Consider the following 18,380-nt stretch of genomic DNA (forward strand, 5'->3'; position numbering starts at 1 on the left):
CAATCTCATTTCTACTGTGCTATTTGTTTCTGTCAATAGTCTAATTAGAATGTAAAAATAGATTTACTGTACATATTTTAAAAATGAGAAAATGGAGTCCTAGGGGACTGACTCAGTGACTCACCTAGAAAATGACAGGGCCAGGTATCTCCTGGTTCCATTTAGGTTTCTTTCCATTTAGATCAGAAGCAATGAGGATTGAAGCCATCTTTAACTTTCCTTCCTTGGAAGAGTTTAACTGCATTAAACACAGTGCATTATTACATTGCATTAGATATTCTGTGAGCAAAATAAAAATAGATATAAACCTTTATACTCATATTGATCTTATCTTCTGAGTCACAAAGGTTATTTACAACATTAATTTCTTAAAAATCAAACAACCCTCCCCCCCCGAAAAAAAAACCAAGAGTGTTGAATTTGTCACAATTCCTGATATCTTTGAACAACATGGAAAAGTTTTCCCTCTGTCTATAGAAATCCAGGCAAGAGACCACATCTTTCCAAATAGGAATGGCCAAACAGGTGGTTTTGATAGGCTCTCTTCCCATGAACCTTTTTCTAGTTTAAGAAAACAAACAAACCAAAACAACAACCAAAAAGAAAGAAAGAAAGAAAAGTCATGAGAGGGAAAGATTGGGGGACAAGGGAACTGTCCCAGGAGAGGCCATCAAATGCGAGGTTACTAAACTAAGATTCAGGTTTCCAATTTCCCCTGAGAAATCCAAAGATCCTTTCAACATGTTTAAATGCTTTTCTCAAGCACAGTCACCCACAGTACTTAGCAACACATTTTCTAACTCAATTAGTAACCCAATAGTATTTTTTTCTACAGGTTTTCATCTTAAATTTATGCTATGTCAACTTCATTATTCTTAAATATACTTTTGTGGCCCTGCCTAAGAAGCTCTCACCCATTTATCATAAGGATTCTATAAGATAATGTGTTCCAAGTTCTATCAGTTGAGTTAAAAATGAGTATCAGGAATGCAAACTTCTGTCAGTTGGGGGCTGTCTGTAAGTAGAGTGATGCTGCAGGAGCAAGTTGCAGATGAAGGTTAAACATCTTAGAATTATTTCAAGAAGGTGCAGAAGACAACTGGAATTTTATCAAATTCACTTAACACTGCACCCACTGCCTAGCACGGTATGGGCTACTGGGAGTTCCTATAAAAGCGTTTGTCAAAAGAAGTCTCGCATTCTCATGAGCACTAGCATATCCTTGTATAGCTTATGTTTTTGTATTTTTAACAAGTCAAGGAATAAAATACTTATTTTCACATCACTGCATGGCCTACAATAAGTTTGTTTTTCTGCTTTAAATAAATGTAACAAATCCTCTGTAATACATTATTTAACTTGTATTAGACCCTGTGACAGTTGCTTATATAAGGGAAAAGCCTTCCTTCATTCCATAAGTCTCAGTTATGCCAAGCACTGGTGCAGGCCTTGGAGATATGAAACTGGCAGAAGTCTCTGCTCTCATAGAGCTTATGTGCTGAGGTGGAGAAGAGAGACAATAAACTATTTTTAAAGTATAATATATAGTGCATTAGATAGTAAAAAAATGGCTAAGGAGGAAAAAAAACAGTAGGGAAGGGAGCTAAGGATTGTCAAGGAGGTAGCATTCAAGTGAAGACCTGAAGGCAGTGAAGAATCAGCCATATGGCAGAAGAAACAACAGGTGCAAAGGGCCTGAGGCAGAAGCATATCTGATGTAATCAAGGAAAATGGAGGAGGCCAAAGAGGCCAGCAGAGTGAGGACAAGACAGTGGTTATCCAACCATCTGATATTATCTCCCATTAAGTAGAAATTACTCTTTAATATTCCTCATCTCCATACAGATCACTCATTAGAAACCACCCCCACCCCCAAAGCCCAAAGATGGTCATCTCTTTGGCTCATTCCATGGCATATTCTTATTTCTTACTGGCTGTGCACAATGTAAGATACACTAGCTCAGAAGGATAAGCAGAACAGTCCAGATATAGTTAATCAGTTCTGCTTCATTTCCACTCCACTTATTCCAGCCTGAGGCCCCAATATGTCTCCTCTGGGTTACTGGAGAGCCTTGACTGAGCTCTTGTCCTGCCTCCAGTGTCTAGCTCGTAGCCCTCCTACACACCTAGCCCAGATACCTCCCAAATACCAAGAGTTCTGAGGGTTCCACAGGTCCCCGGGGAAGGCAAGAAAAGGAGGCAGTAGTTAGAACTCTGCACTCCCATCCCCACTTCAACCAGAGCATCCCTTGTTTATCAGAATTAAGTATGATGCCTCTGTGTAAGATTTCTTTGTGCTCCCTGAATTGCAAAGCCACTAAGCTAAAAAACAGCTCACATCATATGTCTGTCACTCTCTTGCTCCAAAACCTTAACACCTCCTCATCTGTGGAATAAAGCCCAAGCTCCCATTACATCTGGCATAAAATACAAAGTTCTCACAGTGGCCCATAAGGCATGGCACAGTCTGGCCCCTTGTGGTCTCTCTGACTTTCTTTCCTCCTCTGTCCTCCTCACATAGCCCCTTCCAGCCACTCCTGGGACTTGCTCCAGTACCCTCCAAGTACACTACCTGCTCAGGCTTATGTGCTGACTCTTCTTTCTGCTAGAAGCATAATTCTGCATATTTGCTTGGCTGACCCTTCACTTTATCCAAGAATTCAGCCAAAGTCCTGCCAAGTGTCATCTCCTCTTAGCCCTCCCATCCCTCCAATCTAAAATAGCACTTCATTTAGTCTTTATTTTCCACTTTATTTTTTCCTTATAGCACCTATGATTACCTGACTTTGTATTATATATTTGTTTATGTTTATGGTTTCTAGCTACACAGGATTATAAGCTCTATGAAAATAGGAGCTTTGTTTTGTCATTGTTTTATCCCCAAGCATTTAGTATACTGTCTGGTGCATAGTAAGTGCTCATTAAATATTTGTTGAATAAATGAATGAAGTGTATAAGCAAGACCTTCAAAGCTCTCCCAGTCTTGTCAGGGCAATAGCCTGTAGTCCTAACGCATGGCTGCCCCTGCCCTATTCCCCACATACCTTAACCAAATTCACTGTACACCCACCCCACGTCCAGCCAGTATTGTTTCTCTTTTGCCTACATTTGCCCTTATGCTGGGCATCCCTTCCTTTCATCTCCATCTGACATATATGCAGTTTTCATGTCTAGCTCAACAAACACCCCTTTCTAGACTTTTCCCCAGCCCCCAACCAGAACCACATTTTCCACCCTGGTTCCTGGAGCTCCTTATACTCTGATCTTTCCATAGAGCCCTTCTCCCTGTTGGTCTGTCTCCATTTGTGAGTGCACTGGCACACCTGGGCACTGTAGGTGTTCTGCATCTCAGATTGCATATGGGGTATAGTATATGCTCAATAAAAAGTTGATTTTAGAGCTATGAGAAAAAAAGTATTGAATGGTAGCTAACACAGCCTTCTTGTCCTTCTTACTTTTATTTTTTAGTTGTTCTAAGCTATAGACTGATTTCTCTTCTGGTCTTGCTATTTCACAGCATTGTAACCCTTGTCCTTCCCAAGCAAATTCTGACAAGAGCTGCCCAACATGGCTTTTCCCGGAGCTCCTACGCTCTTATATGCCCAACAGCACCTTTCATAGGCCCCTACCTTCAATGCTCACATGCTTCCATGGTCAGCCAGAAAGTCTCATTGACTTGTATCCAAGTTATTTTTCACTTGATCTTAGGCTAGCACTTCCCAAAGGGTGTCCTGGTGGGAGCTTCTGCCTAGAATGTGTTCAGTATGTTAAATGTTCTATAAAGTCCTTTGGTAATACATGTTTGGCACCATTAAACCAAAGATCACACATTTCTTTGACTACTGAACTACATTTTTTTTTTTTACGAAACACATATCAATACCCTGAAAAATTATAATTCAGCATAACGTAATTGTACAATGTTATCCTAGATGATATAGGTGTGCAAGAGTATTTGTAAAATAAACTAAGGAATGAACTGAGGATGACATTGCAACTCTTGCATATACAGAAGTAAAATAATGATCATAATAAGAAAGGCTCATAATAACATAGTATAATAACAGTTAACATGTTTATATGTTCCTTTCATACCTGGCATTGCTCTAGAATTTTCTTAATCTTCACAAAAGCTCCTTTGAGAAAAGTGCTCTTACCATCAGTCCCATTATACAGGTGAGGAAAGAAGACACAGAGTGGTTAAAAAACCTACTGAATTCCCACAGCTATTAAGTGATAGAGAAGTGCTTCAAGCCCAGGGGTCTGTCCCTGGAGCCTGCTTTTAGCCACCCACTCCAGCGAGACATGCCGTATGGGCCTCTCTATAACTCTGGTTTATGTGAAACTTTTCTATGAGCTGGAAACCGGTACTCATTTTGCTCCCATTATGCATCAGACCCTTTGTGTACATCATTTAACGTTCTCAGTAACCTTCTGAACCAGAAATTATGTTTGACTTCTTGAACCACCCAGTTAGTGAACGATTCGCCTTCATATTGCCTCTGCATTGGTGTGGGACCCACTGGCACTCTCCCAGCCACTTGTAAGGCTTCCTTCCATATGGCTACTCCTTTGCAGCAATTCTTTCAAGAAGCCTGGGGAAGAGCTGAGGAAAAAGCCTCCCACCAGAAATGGGCTGTAGGCACAGAAAATAGAGTTGTATACTTATATCTTTCCAATATAAGACTTACAAACATCAGGATACCATATTCCTTTACAATTTAATTTAAAAGGTGCCACTTTTGGAAACTGCAAAAAGCAAAGACTCTTCCTGGTCTGCCCATCAGCCAGTTTTCTGGGCCAACATATTTAAGGTGTAATGACAGAGCCCAAGGCAGCCCTTCCCTGAAGGTTCTGGGCTGCTGAGAAATCCCCGGGGCTGTTGGGAAAGAAGTGAGGTCACAATGAGGTCATCCCATCACATCAGGAAGGGGAATTCTTGGGAATTCATGCCTGCCAGGAAGGAAGTTTTTTCACCCTCAAGGTTACTTCTGGTGGAAAAAAACAACCCTCCCTGCCCCTCTCTTCCCCAAGTTTTGTGCCTTTTTTTTTTTTTTTTGGCACCAGGAAGCCTGGGCAAATGTGTTTCATTCCCTCCTGACTGTGCCAGTCCAGGCTGTTCTCTCTCCAGGCCAAGGCAGCTGCAGGTGACTCACCGTCTGAGTCTAGTTCCTGCAGATTCACTGCCCCGGACCTGCCTTAAATTAAACTGCTCTTTGAGAACAGAGACTGCCTCCTCCTGTCATTATTTCTAGCACTTAGCACAAAGCCTGGTGCACGGTAGGCACTCAGAAAGCATCTGTTGAGTGAACCAAATAAATAAATGAATGAATGAATGGTGTGTTTTGCATGGATTTAAGTATATTGGTGTGGGTTCTCCAGAGAAGCAGAGCATGTATATATGTGTATATATATGTATATATGTATATATATACATATGTATACACACTTTTTTTTTAAAGGAATTGGCTCACATAATTGTGGGCTTGGCAAATCCATAAATCCAGCCAACAGCCTGAAGCTCAGGCAGGAGTTGATGTTGCAGTCTTAAGTCAGAATTTCTTCTTCTCCAGAAAACCTCAGTTTTTATCTTTAAAAAGGCCTTCAACTGATTGGATAATAATCACACCTACAAAATACCTTCACAGAAGCACTCAGTGTTTGATTAAATGACTGAGTTCTAGAGTTGGCACATAAAGCTAACCATCACATCCTGTATCAAATTATGTTAACAGAAACAACCACCACAAAAAACAAACAAACAAACAAACAAAAAAACCTGCCACCAAACAAACACTACATGATACAAGCCCAGTAAAACAGAGTTAGCCTCAAACCTGTAACCCATTTCCAACCAGGTGCTGGCAGTACTGAGATACTAAAGTTATTCATTGCTCTCAAGGAGATAAGATAACTCTAGTGGGGAGAGACCCTGGCTGGTTTGGCTCAGTGGATTGAGCGTCGGCCTGCGAGCTAAGTGTCGCTGGTTCGATCTTCCAGTCAGGGCACATCAGAGAAGGAAAACTCTGACTCCAAAAAACCTCCGCTCCCTTGCGGCATACCTCTTCAGGGGAAAGGCTAAGGGAGTAAACCCCGACAGAAAATCCGGAGCCGGAGTACCTAAGGCGGTTTGACGTTGTAGTCAACACCGGCAACTCCTGCGGCGCACCTGAAGCCAAGCTGTATTGACTCCGTCTTTCCCTTGGACCCTTCAGCTGCGAAGAGAGGGGGGGTCTGCTGCATGGGCAACAGCAGACCCTCCATATCACCCTGCCCAGGCTCTGTAGCTTCAGCTTCACTGGAGAGGACACTCCAGCGTCATCACAAGATGTCGATTCAACACGGGAGGAGACAGATACCGTGTCACTCCCGAGTCGGACTGCACAGCCATTCTCGGCGGTGCAGATAGACTCTTAAGAAGCTACACCATCGTCTCTCGAGACGGACGGCTGCCGACGACGACGACGAGTGGGGAGAGAGTCACGTGGACAGGTAATTACAAATGGGTATAAAAAATGTTATTGTCAAGATGTGGACAAAACTTGCTTACTGCTGTTTAGAGTTGGGTGACCTTTGAGTGGACAGAATGACCTTGGTAACTGGAGATGGGGTCTGATGTCAGCCAAGCTAATATAACCACATTAGCTGTTCAGTACAGAGAGTTTCAAATATCTTAAATAAATGGATTGTGAAATGGCCAAAGTGTCTTAATGCCAGCAAATATCTAAACACTCAAGGCGATGTGGGTATTTAGGGAAAGCTGGGCTGGGCAGCCATTCTTGTTCCGCTGCCTGTAGCTCTTCCTGAATGCCAATCAGATACCCTAGCTTTGCTCAGCATTAGCTCTGAAGTCACCTGGATAATCTGTCAAGAAGTAGATGCCTGGGAGGGCAGGTTAGAGATGTGGCTTTGCCGCCTTACCTATGGGAAATGAGGCCCTGGGCTAACGTGGGCAGCATTTGTACTTCTGGAAGAGCAGCACTGCGTCTCATTTCCTTTTTCCTGGTAGATGTGAGCAGACCACAGGCATCTGTTTACTTCAACAGTGCTGATGGGTTTTGTAACATGCATGTTCTTCTACTTCCCAATATTATCTGTTGTCAAATTAAAGACTGGGTTTAATGCGGTTAGTTGCAGATGCATTGCCAGGACCACGATGGGGCTGTTTGGAGTTACCTCTTTTCTCCTGCACACAAACATTAAGATTGTACAATTAAGTACTAATATCATCCTGCGTTCTAATGCCAGGCCTGTCATTAAATCCAGTGTAATGGCAAGACTCCCAAACCAGGGATGCCCATGTGAAACCTGCCAACAAGGTTTGTGCAAGCAGAGAAGCGGAGGACAGTAGAAGATCTCATGGGTACAGAAAAAGCAGCAGGGATGTTAACCTGTCATGTTACAATATCAGGATTTGGCCAGTGAGAGAAATATTTAAAGACTACAACCTGAAGCGCAGGATGAGTCTGGAAGGAAAAACCTCAGATCTCATTACGGTACTCTCAGGAGGGTGGGGTGGGAGGGGAGCACAGAGGAACGCTAATTTTTTCCTTTATAACTTCTACATTGCTTAAAATTGATACAAAGGATAGGTATTATTTTTTAATTTTAAAAAATGTTAAAAATAAAGTTGTTTGTAAGAGACTTGCTTACTTAACCCTGTAATAAGAGCAATAATAACAGCAACAACAACACAAGGTAGTGGCTGTACCCTGATGTAATTAATACTCTCAGCCCTGCCAAACTTACACTTTGTAAGGGTAGATTGCAGGTGACTTTGATCTTATGTTTCTTGATGTGGATTTTTAAAGCACTGCCTATCCAGGGCAATCCATTCGGAACCATGTCAGCCTCCTGGGGTCCCTGTGGGAGGAAGTCTCATGACCCCACCTAAATCCAAGGGGTGGTGGATGGCAGTGGCCATTCAAGTGTTTATTTGCCAGCTCAGGTCGAGCTTAGGACTGACTCATAGTTTAATTATCATGCAGAGCTGCAGCTGGAGGCGACTGGAGCGAGCTGGCATCTGCTCTTGCAGAGCACAATTTCTGCAAATAATTAACCACCAGAACTCTTGATTCTCTCTAATTAATGAAGAGGAAGCCTGGAATCTTCAAAGTCCACGAGTGCCATGCTGCCATTGTGTCAGGATTGATCTCCTTTGTTCTAAACCGAAGAGTATGCCTCTCCTGCCTCTCTGAATTCCTTATAAATTGAATTTTTCCATTACTAGTTGTGACAGCTAAGTAACGTGACTTCAGAAATTCACCCACAGTTCATGCCGGTACTAGAAGCCTGAATAATAATAATTGTTTAAAAAGAACCATTATGGAACGAGCTTTCTGTCCGCCCCAGAAGTAATCATTTTGAAGAGACACCTACTGAAAGGAGGGTCGTTAATTAGCTCTAATGGATCTTGCTAGGTGGAGTCAGAACTACTGGGAAGTCTGCAAACAGAGGGCAAGAAGAAATTTTTCCCTTTCTCTGTCCATCTCCATGCGATGCTGGGATGGGAGATGATGTGCCCTCGGGGGGAAGGGAGGCATGATGGGGGCCACAGAAGATTCTGTTCAGTGGGGGACGCTAATATGTTAGCCGGGAAGCCTGCCAACTCTGACTGTCTTGAAGGAAATAAATGGAAGTGGGCAAATGGTTTATTCGTATGGCCTTATCTGAGCCTATAATGAAACCACCACACAGAAGCCAGAGTGTGATTTGGTGAAAACGTAAGTCAGATCATGTCACCGGTCTGCTCCAATGGCCCTATCTCTCTAAAGGAAAGCTAAGTTTATACATCAGCCCATCAGGGCACTGTTTCTTCCGTGACCTCGGGTCCTCTACTTTCCTCCTCACCACTCCATTTTGGACAAACTGCTTCCTGGATGTTCCACCAGCACTCTGGACGTGCTCTTACCTCAGGACCTTTGTAGTGGCTGTTCTGTCTATAACGCAACTTTCCAGACATCCACTTGGTTCTCTTCTTCCTTTTCTTCAGGACTTTGCTAAAATGCCACTTTCTTAATGAGGCTGACATTGACTATACTATATAAAATGAGACCCTCCGACCCCTAGCGCTACCCAGTCTTCTTATCCTACTATATTTCTCTCTTACCTCCTCCATATAATTTTCTTATTATGCTTGTCGTTAAATGTTTGCCTCTTCTACTTCCCACTAGAACCTAACCTCCATAGGAACAGGATTTTCATCTGTTCACCGATATAGTCCCTGCACCTAGAACTGTGGCAGTTCAATAAATATTTGCAAATGAATGAATAAATCCGTCATCACACTATGGAGTGTTTGCTGGTATGTGTGGCAAGTGCGTGTGCCCATCCACAATGATTGCTCAGACATCTTATGAAAGTTGGAGTGTGTTCCTTTTTCTTTCTCAAGTATCCAAGTGAAGTACTGTTGTTGCATTTGACTGCCAAATGTTAATAATTAAAACAGTGTGATCAGAGTTAAATATTACTTGAGGTGCTTTTTTTTTTTTGCAGTGGCTTCTAATAGAAGCTAGTGTGGGACTGTCCAAAAATTATGCTTTTATGGGAGGGAACAGGAGTCTCTGTTCTTCCTCTTTAGCTCCACAGAATGTGAGAGGTCTTTAGAGATATCGTGCAGCAGAAATCATGAGGTGGTGTTATTCAACAGTGACCCTACTGAGGGGAAGCATTCAGAGGCACCCTGGCAAGAGGCAAATCTGCTGAGGACACAGGGCCAGGCCAGAGCAGAGTTTCAGGCAAGGATTGCACTGAAGTCCACATCTACGGACTGCTGTCATCTCTATGGGTTATTCTCAAAGCCCCCTGTGCCCTTCTCACTCATGCTTCCCAACAATGGGGCCATAATAGATTCCTGCACCAGATTCTTTCTGCCCCCAAATGCCAACTGAGTCCTTCCTGTGTCTGTAACTTGCTGGGGGCTAGGTTACTCTGGTAAGGGCTGCAGTGTAAACACATTAGACAGAGCCTTGGGAAGGGATAGATCCAACCTTTCAAGCTCTACTTAATTTGTGTCTCAAATCAGTGCAATCCTTAGCTCAGAGGGGCTGACCTTAGGGGAAAACAGGTTTGCTTTTAGTTAACAAGCCAACTGGTGCTGGGCTAAGTGCTGAGTCACGAAACATAGGTTCTAGTCCTGATGCCACAGCTGCTGGTCTAGTGACTTTGGCCATTTATCTCCCTGCACCATGGTTTCTAACTCAACCTTCTTAATATTTTACAAAATACTTTCTCATTTATTCCTCTGAATAACTTTATCTCTTCATTTTAGAGATAAAGAAATAAAGGCCCAAAGGGGTCAATGTACTTGCCTGAAGTCACACTGTCATTGAGATGTAGGTCCAAAAAAACTTCACAATAGAACTACTATATGATCCAGCAACCCCATGTCTGGGTATTTATCCAAAGGAAATAAAAACAGGGTATCGAAGAGATATATGCACCCCCATGTTCACCATAGCATCATTCACAGTAGCCAGAACATGAAAACAATCTACGTCTTTGTCAAAGAATGAATGGTAAATAAGATGTGGCATATATTATTTAGCCACAAGAAAGAAGAACTAGGATTTCCTTCTTTCTCATGCAGTTGTGATAGGTGTTATCTGTTAGATACCAGTTTCTGGACTGGTCCTGCTCCCTTCCCAGGTTCATTGGCAACAACATGCATGGAACTTGAGGGCATTATGCTAAGTGAAATAAGCCAGACAAAGACAAACAAATACTGTATGGCATCACTTATACGTGGAATCTTAAAAAAAAAAAGGTCACACTTATAGAAACAGTAAAAAGTGGTTGCCAGAGGCTGGAGGATGGGCAAAATAGGGAGAGGTTATTAAAAAAAAAAGAAAAAGATTAGATCCAGGATTTGAACTTTACCTGCGAATCCGGCTTCTGTCCACAATACCATTCAGATCAGAATAGCACCCTCCCTATTTTCCCCTTGGAGCTACAAATAAAACTGCTCTTATAAGTAAAAAGGGATTTTACCAATCCAAAGTGGATTACTATTAAAGTGGTCTCCTCAATTTAGAGGATGGTCAGAGGTCAGAGCTGAAAACCTGATCTAAGTCTCATGGGAATCAAAGTATGAATTATTGTGTTTTTAGATATTCTATATTCAAATTCCAAGGATGACATTTAGAACCTCCCTTCAAAGCCCATTTTGGCATAGTGCTCTGGTTCTAAATAGCAAAATTGACCTTCCCTTTTAGACTCGTATTCTAAATTATTCTGAAGATACTTCCCCCTAGACTGATCCCAACAACCAACCTGAAGCAGCCTGCAGGACACTCCTGTTGATTTACAACTGCAATCTTGCTAAAAGGAATGGAAAAAAGCCAGGATGGCTTTCTGTTAGACAGAATTACTGGCATGAAATACTAACATCGCTACAACTTGGCATATAACTGACTGACTGACTGCATGACTGCCTTCCTTTTCTTATATCACTGAAATAGGTCATTTGTTAGAAAACCGAGGAAGACTTGCTCCTCAGAGCACCCACCCCCGCTGCCAAGGATGAAGGAAGAAGGCTGCTTACTATGCTACTTGGTGTGTGCCTGTATGCAGCTCCCAAAGCCAGAGCTGGGCCTGCAATCCTTTTCTGGTTAAGTTCCCGTGTCTTTGATGAGGGTCTGGGACTGCTGTGTGCAGAGCCCTTCTGGTTCCTGCCTTTACTGAAGGAATAAAGATTGGGCAGGATACAAGCAGTAAGCTCCAGCTGTCCCTGCTTAAAACACAATGATTAGATATGAATCAACTGTTTGGGTTTGGCAAAATTTGGCAAAATACTAATTAAATGAGGGAGGCAGTCCTTTTCCCTCATATTTATTCTCTCCCAGAGCTTGACCCATGATATCAATCAGTCAATCAAATATCTGTGAACAACTTTCCCCCATCCCATTTTGCATGAAGTAAAGGGTGCAGAGAGAAGGGAAGCCTTACAAGTTATTAAAGAATTAGCTTAGAAAGTGAAGTGAGTGTTTGTACATCAAGAGTGCAAAACTCAAATGGCTGCATGGGCCAAGTGGGCAACATGAAGGAATGAGTGCATGAACGAGGCCATTTCATAATAGCATCTTAAGGTACACTTTTTTGACACAGATATGTTTTCCTTGTACAGGAAGTCCTCACCTAACATCATCAGTAGGTTCTTGGAATTTGGTGAAACGATGTATAATGAAACCAGCTTTACCATAGGCTAATTGATATACACAAGAATTAAGTAGCTATGGCATCTCATCAATGTTATAACAGAACAACATTGAACAAAATGATGTTATTTGAGAATCTGCTGTATATTTAATACAAAAGAATATTCTTTCTTCTACAAAATGATAGTCTTGCTGGTCTATCTTCAGTTTCCACATTTTTGATAAAGACAAGGGTATTTTCTTAAACTCTTCAACAAGATCACAGTTGGGTAAGTGCTGATTCAAATGACAACTGACAGCAGGGTTCAGTGTTAAGAGACATTTGGAAGTGCTACAAGGAAGTGGTGGGGACTGTCCAGTAAGAGAGCTTGTGGATTGTCAGCAGGGAGCAGCTGCTTACTAAGTGCCATGTCGCTTTATTGCTGAGTGGAAACGGGGACCCAGAATATATCTTCAAATTCTCCTAAAACAATATTCTTCCCTAAACATGGCATGGAGTTTGTTGCCATTTCTGTCCCTTAGATATCTTCAGTTTATCTTATCCTTCTGCTTCCCTCAAGTGGATGTGGGGTGGGGGGCGCTCCTCAGTGAAGGTTGAGGATTTTCCCTCTTTGTCTGCTCACAGGGATAGTCTGAGCTCGTTGCAAATGGCAGTTGGCAGTGATTACTCCATGCCATCATTGGGCTCCCCATGACGGAGGATATCTTCATTGCGGTCTGGTCAAAATTATGCAGAATAATGCATGATGCATGAGTTTTTATTAAACTGGAGGGATCTTCCAAATGACAGCCAGGTGTAATTCAGGTAACTTTGAAAAAATCTCTGTGGTCATTTGCAAAATGGCCACAAATACCTTCCTTCCTTCCTTGTATATTGGCCTCTCACTGCCTCTATCAAGAAATCTGTTTCTTTACTCCTTGATTCTGGGTTTGAGTATGTAACTTGTTTTGAGCATTGCAGTATTAGCAAATACGACACAAGCTGAGACTTGAAAAGCACTGACACTTTGGGATACACCAACTCCTGTTGTGCTGGATCCACGAGGCCACAATGAAACAAGCTCAAGGCCCTCGAAGACAACCTGTGAATAATCACCAGACACATGAGTGAGGCTCATCCTCAACCAACCATCTGGATCAGGTGAGACTTGCAGAAGAACTTACCAGCTGAGCCTAGCCCAGATCTCCAGCCACAGAAATTTGAACTCATAAGTTATCATGCCATGCTGTCCAATCAAACTGAAGACCAGCTTGTGCCCACTGCTCTCAGTTTCCTCCATGCTGAGGTAACGCTGACTACACAGCTCCATGGGAAAAGTGCCTGTGAGATGAGATCACAGACACTGTGCAAAGCTACCGTATCAGTCCCCCCTCCTACACACAGTGAGCCCTCTGACAGAATGCCTCTGATCACAAAAGTGACCTCTGAAGGAAGCTGCTTTCATATAAGGTCATCTTCGACTCTTAGAACTGTCTTCTTTACATTGATCCAAAGCATTTCCCCTGTGATGTCAACCCAATTGGTTCTGGATTCAGCACAAGAAAAGTCGTCGTCGTCGTCGTCGGCAGCCGTCCGTCTCGAGAGACGATGGCGTAGCTTCCTGAGAGTCTATCTGCACCGCCGAGAATGGCTGTGCAGTCCGACTCGGGAGTGACAATCCCTGCCGCACTTGTTACAGGTGAAGGCAGATGGCCGTTGTTGCTGCTGCTGACGCTGCTTCCGCCTCGATCTTTTCTGGACCGCCTCCTTGTTGCGCGCAGCCTCTGCGCGTGACGTACCTTGCCTGACCGCGAACCTCCAGGCTAGGCGGTCGTCTGCTTGAACTTCCCATGTGTTGAGATTGATGGAGCATTGTGTCATGTCCTTTTTGCAGATGTCTTTGAACCGCAGTTTGGGGCGCCCTGTCATCCTCTGGCCTTCTGCTAGCTCGCCGTAGAGGAGGTCTTTGGGAATACGGCCTGCATCCATTCTTTTGACATGGCCGAGCCACCTGAGGCGTCTCTCACTAAGAACTGCATGCAAACTGCTCATGTTGGCTCGCTTCAGCACCTCGGTGTTGGGGACCTTATCCTGCCAGGCGACATGCAGGACGCGTCGCAGGCACCTCATGTGGAAGCTGTTGAGTTTCCTTTCGTGCCTTGCATAGGTGGTCCACGTCTCGCTGCCATAGAGGAGAGTGCTGAGCACGCAGGCTTGGTAGATGCGCAGTCTGGTTTTCTCAGTGAGGCTGGAATTTTTCCACGCTCGCCGGTTCAGTTTGGCCATAACTGTGGCTGCCCTGGCGATTCTCCGGTTGACCTCCAAGTCGACTGACAGAGAGCTCGAGATGGTGGACCCGAGGTAAGTGAAGTCGTTGACAACCTCCAGGGTGTATCCGTCGATGGTGATGCATGGGGGAGTCCCCGTGCCTTGAGCCATAACGTTCGTTTTCGTCAGGCTGATGGCTAGTCCGAACTCCTTGCATGCGTGGGAAAGGCAAGTGACTAGCTGCTGGAGTCCCTCTTCGGAGTGTGATGTCAAGGCTACGTCGTCGGCGAAGAGCATCTCACGGATGAGCACCTCTTTGACTTTGGTCTTGGCTCGCAGACGGGCCAGGTTGTAGAGCTTGCCATCGGATCTGGTGTGAATGAAGACACCCTCGCTGCAGTCCTTAAAGGCATATTGGAGGAGCATGGAGAAGAAGATTCCGAACAGCGTAGGCGCGAGGACGCAGCCCTGCTTTACTCCGCTGCTGACTGGGAAGGCCTCAGAGGTTGCGCCGTTGTAGGACACCGTGCTGTGCATGTTGTCGTGAAAGGACATGACCACAGCAAGCAGATGTGGTGGACAGCCAATCTTCCATAGCAAGCTGAAGAGTCTGCTTCGACTGAACAGATCAAACGCCTTCGTGAGGTCGATAAAGGCGAGGTAGAGTGGTTTATGCTGCTCGTGACACTTCTCCTGCAGCTGGCGTAGGGAGAAGATCATGTCCACTGTTGATCGGCCAGCTCTGAAGCCACACTGGGACTCTGGGTAGACGCGGGAAGCAAGGGTCTGCAGGCGGGCAAGAGCGACCCGGGCGAATACTTTGCCGACGACGCTGAGGAGAGAGATGCCCCGGTAGTTGTTCCAGTCGCTGCGGTCTCCTTTGTTCTTGTACATGGTGATAATGTTGGCGTCTCTCATATCCTGGGGGATGTAACCCTCCTTCCAGCAGAGACAGAGTAGATGGTGGAGCGGCTATAGCAGGACTGGTTTCCCGCTCTTTAGGATTTCTGGAGGGATTCCATCGCTTCCTGGTGCTTTCCCGCAAGCGAGGCGGTCGATGGCTTTGCCGAGCTCTGCCGCAGTAGGTGGGGTATCTAGCTCCTCCATGACTGGTAGGTCTGGGATGGCGTTAAGAGCAGTGTCTGTTACGGTGTTCCTCGTTGCATACAGCTCGAGGTAGTGCTCGGTCCACCGCCGCATTTGCTGTTCCTGGTCAGTGATGACCTCACCTGTCTTGGACTTAAGGGGGGCGATCTTGGAGGGGATTGGGCCTGTTGCCTTCTTGATACCCTCATACATTCCTCATGCGTTGCCTATATCGGCGGCTTCCTGGATGCTTCTGCACAGGTTTAGCCAATAGGTGTTGGCACAGTGGCGGGCAGTCTTCTGGACTTTGTTCCTGGCAGCCCGTAGAGCTTGAAGTGTACTGGGAGTGGGCGTGGCCTTGTAAGCCAGTAGGGCCTTCCTCTTAGCCTCGGTCACGGGTTCCATTTCTTCCCAGTGAGCCTCGTACCAGTCAGCGTTCTTCCGCTCTTTCTTCCCGTAAGCAATAATGGCGGAGTTGTATATGGCGTCGCGGAGACGTGGCCAATTAGATTCGATAATGTCATCTGCCGCCATTCCCTCGCCGAGTGCATCTTCCATCCTGTTGATGAATTGCTGGGTCTTAACTGGGTTGCTGGCACAACTGGTGTTGATGCGTGGGCGACCCTTCATCTTGGAGTGGTGCAACCTCTTCGGCGTTATGCGCACCTTGCTTACCACGAGGGCATGGTCCGTGTCGCAGTCTGCACTGTGGTAGCTGCGGGTGAGGAGGGTGCTGCCAATATCCGTTCTTCTGGTGATGACGAGGTCAAGCTGGTGCCAGTGGTGGGAGCGGGGGTGCCTCCATGACACCTGGTGGATCTCTTTGCACTTGAAGAATGTGTTTGTCACGCACAGGCCATGGTGACACGTGTCACAAGAAAAGTAGAACAAGTCTATCCCTGTATGTGAAAGTCCTTCACATTCTTGAAGACAATAGCCACAGCATTCCTAAGACTTCTCTGGCCTAAACTTCTTTTTTCCTTCAGTAACTTTTTATGAGACATAATTTCAAATTTCATGACCCCCCTATTTGCTGTCCTCCACACGAGCCCCTGTGTGTCCCTCCACATAGTGCTCCAACCTGAATAGAGCTCTCCACTGCGGTCTGACTCCGGCACACACATGACGCACTTCCTCATCCCAGATGACAACTGGCTCTTCATGTAGTCAACGATCATGTTGGCTTTTGGAGTAGTCCACACTGAACTCTGTTGACTAAAATACCTAAGAATTTTTATCAGACTGCTGCAAAATTTTATCTTTCACATCCTGGGTTTAGAATACAGCTCCAATCTTCGAGATTATTTAGCAGCTTCAGTGGTTATATTAAAATATGTTCCCCAAAATTTGAAACCCCTCCATTCAAGGGGTGAATCTTAATTTCCCTCTTCTGAGTACAGACTGGACCTAGTGACTTACTTCTAACAAACATAATCAAGTAGATTTGATGGTATATGACTTCGGAGACTAGGTCATAAGAGGTCCTATGACTTTCTTCTCTATCTTGGATTGCTGTCTCTGGGGAAAGGTTGCTGCCATGTCTTGAGGATGCTCTTGCAGCCTATTGACAGACTCACACAATGACGAACTGAGCCCTCCTGCCTGCCCACCTCTGAAGGAGCCAGACTGGGAGTGGGACCACCAGCCCCAGTCAAGCCTTCTGATGACTGCAGCCCTGACCCACATCCTAAATGCCACTACATGAGAGACTGAGCCAGAAACATCCAGCTCAGCTGCTTCTGACTCCCTTAACCAAAGAAACAATGAGATCATAAATGTTTGTTGTTTTAAGCCACTCAGTGTTGGTGTGATTTACTATGCAGCAAGAAATAACTAATACATCCTGTATTCCCAGGGCAGAGAAGAGAGTAGCAAGTAGATGGAAGCTGAGTCCACTTATTGTTGTCCTCAGCTCAGACACTTGACTGATCGTCTAAAAAATAAACTGATCATTCAATAGAATCTTAGTTGATATGAAACCTGGAGGCCAAGGAGTGCAGAAGATACTTCACAACAGGTGGAAGGAGATTTTATCAGTTGCAGGGAAGTACCCCAGGCGTGGGGACTGTGGTTGTGAAGAACCTTGGTCAGAGATCGCAGCTCTGTGGCTCCCACCCTTCCCACAGCAGAGAACCCCCAGATCCGGCTATGGGTGACTTAGATACACAAAGTTGGGGAGATCCAGGCAACACACACACACAATGAGCAGCACACCCAAAGCTTCAGTGGCAAATGCCAACCAGGAGAGTCCCAGAGAGAGAGAGGGATTTCATCTGCGCCTGGGTTGGGTGGAGGAGGCTGACCGTGGCCTGCCGAGACTGTGAGAGACTTTGACTTTTTGGAGAGGTGGTGTGTCCGGAAATCCAGACAGTGACTCAGTGTGGCAGTGGGAATGCCCAGAGGCGTGCTGGGCAGGGACAGTGCACAGCTGCCCTGCCAGCAAGGGGAAAGGATTGAGGGTGTGGTTTGCGCCCATTGAGTGCAGCTGGGCAGAGAAAGCAGAAAGGTGCATAGCATGGGGATTTCTTGGCCCCAGCCAGGCACAGCTAGCATGCCGGAGGCTGCACAGAGTGGAGAGTTTGGGACTGAGTCGGCTACCAGGGCTGTGGGCTGAGAACTGGATGGGTGGAACTGGGGCACCTGAAATATTTTCAGCATGACAGAGCCACCTTCCCAAGCACCTGAGATTATTTACAGCCAGACAGAGCTGCCTTCTTGGGTAGAGTTCAAACCTCCAGGAAGGGAAGAATGCACCTCCTGGAGTATTGCAAGCAGGAGAGTCTCAAGAACCACCTGCAGGGGGCATATCCACAACAGGAAGAAAGAGAACCACCTAAAGAGCTCATTTGAACTTCTCTCAGGGAGAAAAAATACACTAGTTCCTAGGGCCC

The 18,380-nt window shown here is 45.1% G+C and overlaps 1 protein-coding gene across 4 annotated transcripts in view; it reads right to left on the bottom strand.

Moving 5' to 3' along the window:
• Window positions 1-18,380, bottom strand: part of ITGB6 (integrin subunit beta 6) — a 159,885-nt gene that overhangs the window by 131,104 nt on the left and 10,401 nt on the right. The window contains exons 2-3 of one of the 4 annotated variants that reach the window (XM_090280228.1): window positions 6,922-7,094; window positions 125-238 (exon numbers count right to left, since the gene is read on the bottom strand). The exons of 2 other annotated variants lie outside the window; for them this stretch is intronic. The gene's annotated coding sequence lies outside the window, so the exon portion shown is untranslated. The remainder of the gene's footprint in view (window positions 1-124; window positions 239-6,921; window positions 7,095-18,380) is intronic. One more of the 4 variants, XM_090280210.1, reaches the window with a different exon arrangement.

This window comes from Furipterus horrens, unplaced genomic scaffold (genome assembly GCF_987537825.1).
Source record: "Furipterus horrens unplaced genomic scaffold, mFurHor1.1.pri manual_scaffold_1, whole genome shotgun sequence".
Taxonomy (NCBI): Eukaryota; Metazoa; Chordata; class Mammalia; order Chiroptera; family Furipteridae; genus Furipterus; species Furipterus horrens.